This window comes from Watersipora subatra, chromosome 9, assembly GCF_963576615.1.
Source record: "Watersipora subatra chromosome 9, tzWatSuba1.1, whole genome shotgun sequence".
NCBI classification, from domain to species: Eukaryota; Metazoa; Bryozoa; class Gymnolaemata; order Cheilostomatida; family Watersiporidae; genus Watersipora; species Watersipora subatra.
In genome coordinates this window covers 28,700,785-28,709,659 of record NC_088716.1, presented here as the reverse complement: position 1 = coordinate 28,709,659, position 8,875 = coordinate 28,700,785, and positions in this window count along the sequence as shown.

Below are 8,875 nucleotides of genomic sequence, written 5' to 3'. Positions count from 1 at the left end.
TAGTTGTTGTCAACACGTGTCAGTAAGGAGATAAAATAGGGGTAACAGAACAGACTACGGTCATTAGATGGTTGAACTGGAGGGCTATAATGATTCATATCGTCGCTTGTTTTATGAAAGTCTAGTAAAGGTTCTGAGTTGTTTGTGATGGAACTAGGGCTAATTAAACAATAATAAAGTCGGTGTTATACGTGTCGAATGCTGTGTAAATCTAATTTATCTAATCATAGATCAAAGAGCAAGCAATGCTGTTCCTATATATAACTGAGCGTCGGTCAACAGCCTGTTTTCATATCTGAACTCAGCATCGAGCAAAAGGAAAGATTATAAAATGCTGTCGGTTCACAAAACCATCACAAGATGGTAGTGACCAGTTTGTAACAGATACAAAAAAAATCGTTCTAATCCTTTTACAGAAATTGCTATTGGTCGCCGGAGAAATTATATAGAGCTGTAAATTTTACAGCGTAAAAGCCTATCGTGTTAACAAGTAAAAATTTTGACGAGCTTGAACAATTGCATGCACACAAAATTTATCTAAATTTAAAATGAGCTGAATGGTTGTCTTTAAGAGCAAATTGTAAAAAGAATGCAGCACCTATCCATTACTAAAGTAACAAAAAATATTTACAACAGATAGGAATTGAACTCAAAACTGAAAGATCATCGAGTTCCCGACTACCTAAACAATTACAATTTTAGTTTTCATCTTATCATCATTAGGTTTGGTAATATTTCATTGATATTTTAGTTCTTTTAGTTTTTTCTATTAGAGGGTCACTTCCGCAAATCGTCTTCTTTTTGGTATAAGATTAGTTGTGGCCTTTTGCTAGTAGAATTTGACACAGCTGTGGTTGTAGTTTGAGGGGTTTCCTAACACGAACGGTTCTTGTGGGATTTGTGCCACCAATCTAATGATTATAGATAGTTCATAAAATCCTTTTCATTTTGAGCTGATGACTCGAGTAGTTTCAGTTTGTCTCACTTTTACTTCTTGTGAGTTATGACATGCTGTCGCTGAGTTGATCGCTGCCCTTTATTGGTCAATAAAATATCTTGGTAGAACCTAAAGAGTATTAGTTATTAATCAGCACATGGAGTCAGATTTAAACAGCGGTTACATCTGCTGCTGCCTGTAACAAGCTTTGGATGGCAGTAAGAGGAACATGTTGATATTTGATTAGAAGTCCTTTGCCATGGTGTGATTCATTAAATCATTTTCCTTTTAAAATAGTACCAAAATCATTAACCTTTGACACGCAATATCATTGGACAATAACCCTCAGGACATAATATCATTGGACAAAGGCTTTCAACACATAATATTATTGAACAATAACCTTCAACACATGTTATCATTGGGCAATAGCCTTCAGCACATAATAACATTGGACAATAGTCATTAACACATAATATCATTGGACAATAGCCTTCAGCACATGATATCATTGGGCAATAACCTTCAACACATGACATTATTGGACAATAACCTTCAACGCGTGATATCATTAGACAATAATCTTCATTGCATGATATCATTGGGTGATAACCATAAAGCATCGTTAAGAAAAGATCATCATGCACGATGAACCTTTCTTATCCCTCTGCTGCTAATTAGCTTTTCAGGTTTTTATCATAGTCAAAGATTGCAATATTCGAAAATCTGCTTAGCTCGTCTGCCCATTCTCAACAAACTTTTAACATCTGTTGACAACATCAATTCAATATACAGAGTTGCTGTGAGCTGCAATGTGTCCAGCAGTATAAGACATGTATTCAGATGTCTTCTTTAAAAGTTGACTTGCAACAACATTCACATTACAGTTATTTGGTATCAAAAGATTCATCATGTCTTACTCTGTTGTGTTGTAGGTGCAAAATATGTGGGAATACGATTACATGCTCTTAAAAGCTCAAAAATGAACAGTTAATCGCAGCCACACGAGACCGCTGTAGTTTGGATTCTCTTTCCAAAATGGCTCAAATGGGATGCAGTTGTGAGAGATGGTTTCTGTTTACACTTTCATGCAACCTCATTCGTCGAAATATTTTCACAAATATACTTCACGCATTCAATAAAACTATGTCTATTATTCTGACGCGTCTGTTCTATCGTCATTGTAATGCTGTCACTTTTAGCACTGATATCTTATAATTTACCGTAAAAATTCGTTAAATTTGTTAACCTTACTTCGAAGGAGTACATATCATTGTCTGATAAACATGATGAGCCTGTTGATCACCTGCAATAATCGAAAAATGCTGCAGAAATTAATCACAAAGTATGGGTCACATGATCAAAATACGACTAGACGATTAGACCAAGCCGAAACAAAACTGTAAAGTAGTGAGTATCTATATTTGATACGGGGTCTTCGGTAAAACTGAGGTGTTTGTCATAACTAGTGCTACGATAAGTTTTATATTGAGCTTTGTATTGGCCTTTCAATTCACGTGAGAACATCACGATTCACGTGACAAGACAATAACCAAACTGTAATGACTACGTCAGATAAATAAACAGATTCTAATCTACAGAGGCTTTTCGTTTTTGAGCTTTTAAGAGCTTGTAATCACATTTCCACATATTTGGCACCTACAACACAACAGAGTAAGACATGGTGGATCTTTTGATACCAAATAACTGTACTGTGAATTTTGTTGCAAGTCAACCTTTAAGATGTTCATACACACCTGCAATAGCAACACAATAGCGATAAATTTCCCAGCCACCTGATTATGTGCATGGAAGGTTTCAGATGTCAATCACATACACCCTCACTGTTCTGAAAGAATTGCAGTAGTTTTTGTCCTGATTGGGGTACACAGGAATGCCTGAGCAATCACTCAAAGATCAGGTATGATGTCTGCTTAGCTTACTGCAAGCGGAGGCTGTGCATATCTATAAGAGTATCAGTGCACAAACAATGTCTCTGGGATCTTGGCTGGATATGTCTGAGGCCAGTGACAAGGAAACCTCAATGACTACATACATGTTCAGTTACAGAGAGCAGATCTCATTCCTGACACCACCGGTGGCCTTCTTGTGGATTGAACCCCAACCTGTTGTTTGCATGTCAGGCAATCTAGACCACTAGGCCTCTGGCTGTACGACAGTATGCAATAACTGCGGCAGGTAGGGTGTTGACAATGGTGAAGTGTCACTGAAAGTTGTTGCCCACGATGTTTACAAATATTTTAATGTTTTAGGCTAAGATAGGTGTTTTATAGCAAGTTTGTTGATTGCATGCTGGAATTGTTTTATAGGATTTATAATTCACTAATTCATGCTTTTATTTTAGACTAAATAAAACAATTAATATAAATTTCATTCCAAATATGGTCTTCTATTAATCAGTTTGGAGCAAGGAAAAATGGAGAAAAGGGAATAGATTGGTTGGCTACTGTGACACTCTGTCGCAGGTCAAAGAAGGAAGGCCAGGTAGAGTTGTCGGCTACTGTGACACTCTGTCACGGGTCAAAGAAGGAAGGCCAGGCAGAGTGGTCGGCTACTGTGACACTCTGTTGCAGGTTAAAGAAGAAAGGCCAGGTAGAGTGGTTGGCTACTGTGACACTCGGTTGCAGGTCAAAGAAGGAAGGCCAGGCCTCAATAGCAGTATTGATTACAACTAAATTATCCGCTTAATAGATGCTCAATAATAACGGTGAAAATAATAAATACGTAACGTCTGCCTTACATTCAAATATTGCTTATTGAGTAATTGCTCAAGTATTGATCTATATTTAATGATCTGCTATCTAAATGCAGCGGATTGTCAAAGCAATAGCATTTGAAGACGCGCAAAGAACCAATCGCTGATAAATTCTAAAGCCAGAAAGTCTGCTGCCACACGAACAAGGGCAAAAATGCAACAGTAAAAGCAAATTACTACCGATGCACATCTGGCTTGATGGGAACTTTGTAATGCTGATATAAGATTTATTATAAATATAATCCCACGACCAAACACGAGCGAAGTGATTGGTTTAGGAGATTTATGATAAAGGCACATGTGCACACAACTCCCGAAAAATTATTTGTTAACGGGCGTCATCAAACCCTTGTAACGAAATCCTATCAACAAATTTAACTATTTTTCAGTAAAGTCATTTAAGTATAATAACGATACAAAACGCATATAAACCTATTTAAATATGTTACCACGCCTTTGAAAGGTTACCGCAAATTCCTAAAACTAACCCATATGATCGGATTATACATAAATATACAGATTTATTTGGCCGAAAATCGTTATTAAAACTTGCTAAGCCTCACTTTTATCAAAGTTAAGACCGGAAATTAAAACGCCGAGCGACAGAGAATAGAACAATTAAGTCGTGTGCATTTCACGGAAAAAATAACGTGCGCGTTTCACCAGTCTATAGCATTGTCGAATTGCCGAAGGTTTCTGTAATTAGGTTAGGAGTACTGAAATCGTTTCATTTTTGCGGATTTCAAAGTAACTGACCTTTTAAACAATTTTGAGTACTTTGGTATTCTAACTGATGTCCAACGCAGTGTAAGTAAAGAAAATGACGATGATATTTCTTCTAACGGTTCTTATGAGATTATTACAATAATTAATTATAAGTTTGGATGACTACAGAACAATGACTACGTAGTACAGAATTTCTAAAAATCTATATAAATATCACAACTTTGTGATATTGTTAGCTATGACGTTTTGAAATGTAAACAAAATTGTGCATTGGTTTTATATTATTACTATATTAATAATATTGGTTATTCTAATAATATCAGTGCATTTTACTTCTAATATTGGCCAATATTGCATTTCACCTATTGCAGGGGAGAGATATAAACATGTAATCTTTTCCTTTCATTATTGCTATTTGTTGTATATAATAACACCCACACCCAGTATATTACAGCCGCCATTGCAGTTATCCTATTGCACTGCAGTGCCATTTGACTGCTAATATTGCATTTCTCAACCATCAGTACCCTTTCTTTTTTATCCAATATCACTTTGGTTGTGGGCTGTATGACAGTGGAAATTCTAGTTATATAATTTAGCTAACGTGTTGTAATCGTTACTATAATAAGAGCCGTGTTCGTCTGTCTGTCCAAAGCCCTCTGTCCAGCTGTCTCTAGCCATAAGGTGTATCTATTTGTACCTCAAGGTTAGAGGTTAGAAAAAAGATTGCTTCATATGGGATTAGATCTCCCATTGCTCACTTTAATAGACATATTTGTAATAATTGTGCATATACAACGTAGTTACTAAGATCGTTCATGGCACATCAGCCTGCCAGGGTGTTAGAGGTAATTATAATTAAAGACCTTGAGAGGTAATTTGAAAGTGTCTTCTTCATGGTGCATAAGTTTGTTACGTATGTGACCTCGGGTGCATGTACAAACTGCTACAGCTGACCTAAACTACTCGGTTATATATACTATAAGCAAATATTAAATTGTAATATGTTACATATACAATATAATATTACAAGAGATTATATTGTAAAGATTATTATATCAGTAACAACCAATAGTTATCAATGATCCATCTGGTAGTGGTTGGTACCGGTAACCAGGGTTGGGTAATTGATTTTATTTCAAATAGATCTATTTGCAAATTCAAATACCAATTACTATATTTATTTGATTTGGTATTTGGTTTCGAGAATTTCTAGTATTTGGTATTTTATTTGGTATTTGGTTTTTAGATTTCTCAGTATTTGTTATTTGATTTTGTATTTGATTTAGAAATTTCCCAGTATTACTATTTGATTTGGTATTTAGTTTGGAGAATTTTTAGTAATTGGTATTTTATTTGATATTTGGTCCTGAGATTTCCCAGTATTACTATTTTATTTGATATTTGGTTCTGTGACTTCCTAGTATTTACTATTTGATTTGGTATTTGGTTTGGAGAATTTTTAGTATTTGGTATTTTATTTGATATTTGGTTCTGAATTTATAAATGTTTGCTAATTTATCTGGTAATGTTCGGTATAATTGAGATTGTCCAGTATCTGGCATTTGCTTTGTTATCATAATTTGGTTCATAATTGGCCAATATTTTTTCTGGTATTTTGGTTAATTATTTGGGATGAATATTGCTGATGCTGACAATCCCCCTCCACACAAGCAACCACGATTGGAGGGAACTTACGCAAAGCTTCTCGGCAGGAGTAAAGCAGCCTGGGCTAAGAAAGATCCTGCGCTGACCATGGTCAAAACATACCTAAAGTCAGCGCCTGAAATTGAAGCTGTTGACCCTATGGAGTACTGAGAGCGATCCAGCTCCAATACTCTTCTAGCTACACACGCCAAAAGTTACTTGGTTGTCCTCGCTGGCTCAGCCCCTGTAGAAAGACTGTTTAGTTCGGCCGGACATTTCCTAAGACCAGAGCGCATGCGTACGGGGGACGATATGTTTGAGGCACAGCTGCACATCCGCTCAAACTCGTTCTTGCAGAAGTCTGGCAATATTTAATGTTCAATAATGTATACAGCAGTTTACATTGTAACGTCACCTAATTAGTTCTAATCCTAACTAACTTGCATCAGCATACATAATTACCTTGATATAATAGTGTATTTTATTCTTTAGAACTCTCAATCACAATAAGCCATTCTATATTTGTCTCGATTTTCTGTCAATAGTATCTTTATTAAATTTGAACATAACATGAATAATGTAGTACCTTTGAAATTACACTCAATCATAAACAATTTTTTGTCTACATTATATTGATTCAATTTGAATGTAACATAAATACGTAATAAATAATGTATACATTTTTATATGGGCAGAGTTGTTGGATGTGAACGTGATCAGTTATTTTTAAATAATTTGATAATTCAGTCTGCAAATAAATTTAATTTGGTCTTGATATTTTCCAGTATTTAATATTTAGCATAGTTAGCATAATGATGTTGATATTGAATTGACATTTCCCATTATTTAATTTGGAGTCGGCTCTGTAAGATTCTACATCATTTGGTTAGGAAATTTTCCGGTAGCCTTCTGTTATTTGATTTGATATTTGGTTTCTAAAATTTCCAGTATTTGGTATTTTATTTGATATTTGATTCGGAAATTTTACAATATAACTATTTGATTTGATATTTGATGTCGAGAAATTGCAGTGTTTGGCAATTTATTTGGTATTTTAATATAAAATTTTTTAATATCCCTATTTGATTTGGTATTTGGTACTGAGATTTCCAAGTATTTGATATTTTATTTGGTATTTCGTTTTGAAATTTCCAAGTATTACTATTTGATTTGGAATTTAGTTTCAAGAATTGCCAGTATTTGGTATTTTCTATTGGGATTTTCACGTATTACTGTTTGATTTGATACTTGGTTCGAACAATTGCCAGTATTTGGCATTTCACTTGGTATTTGGTTCTCAAATTTCCCAGTGGTACTATTTGATTTGGTATTTGATTTACAAAATTGTGAGTATTTGATATTTTATTTGGTTTTTGGCTATGAGATTTTCAAGTATTTGGTATTTTATTTGGTATTTGGTTATGATATTTTCCAGTATTTGGTATTCTAATTTGTCCGCCAAATTGGCCAATTACCCAACACTGCCGGTAACAGTTTAACAGAGGCTACCTACACTCATGTGGAAGTACTTTTGTATGGTTGCTGTGGCACTCGCTCGTACATAACTACTCACAAATACCTTTAAACGAAATTATACACACGAAACGCATTCTTTATTTGCATTGGCTGATCCATATTATATTACATTGGGTAACGCTAATGTAAACGCTTAACAATGGAATCAGGTCAACAGGTGAATCATGTGTCACCTTTTATTGGTATTTGTTTAAAAGATTTTACTACGAAAGTTACACATCAGAATAACCTGTAGAGGCATGTCTATGCGTAACGTATAGCCTAGACATCAAATATATTTAGGAAAACATAAAAAGAAACTCAAGAGTTAAAGGATAGATGAGTTAAAATGTTACCTGTGGATGAGTACATCTGTTGGAAAGGTGTGCACAAGATATACATATATACATGTTGATGCATCTGTTGGAAAGGTGTGCACAAGATATACATATATTCATGTTGATGCATCTGTTGGAAAGGTGTGCACAAGATATACATATATACATGTGCACAAGATACACACACACACACACACACACACATATATATATATATATAAATATATATATATATATATATATATATACAGATAATGGTTGAGACTTCACTGATATAGTGCTCAAAGTGGTCCACCGAGCCTGTATAAGTACAAAGACGGAAAAATATTTTAGCAACAGTTTATGACTAAAAGTTTCATACTGCATGCAGTAATCATCAGATGCTAGTGTGAAGTCTTCACACTAGCATCTGATGATTACTGCATGCAGTATGAAACTTTTAGTCATAAACTGTTGCTAAAATATTTTTTCGTCTTTGTACCATAACTATCTAATGTGTAATCTTGTAATCACATTTCCACATATTTTGCACTTACATCACTGCAGAGTAAGACATGGTGAATCTTTTCATACCAAATAACTGTAAAGTGAATTTTGTTGCAAGTCAACCTTTAAGTTACTCAAATTTATTGGGTACAGAAACTTAGCCAATGGCAACTACATCACCTGTCACTGTTTATAAGCTGTTTATAAATCTTAAACGAATGTGCAGCATAAGAAGTAAGAAATGTTCATCAACAATCTGTTTTTGCCATACCTGGAGCTTTCACATATTTTAATTATGCATTGACCAGACACAGAGAAATAAACAAACGCCTTCATCTAAAAATTGGAATGGTAAATGTTGTATGTCGATTAAAAATAAACTTTCTGTGCAGAAACTGTTTTATTACTCGTACAATGCCGGGCATTCAGCTAGTATATATATATGCATAT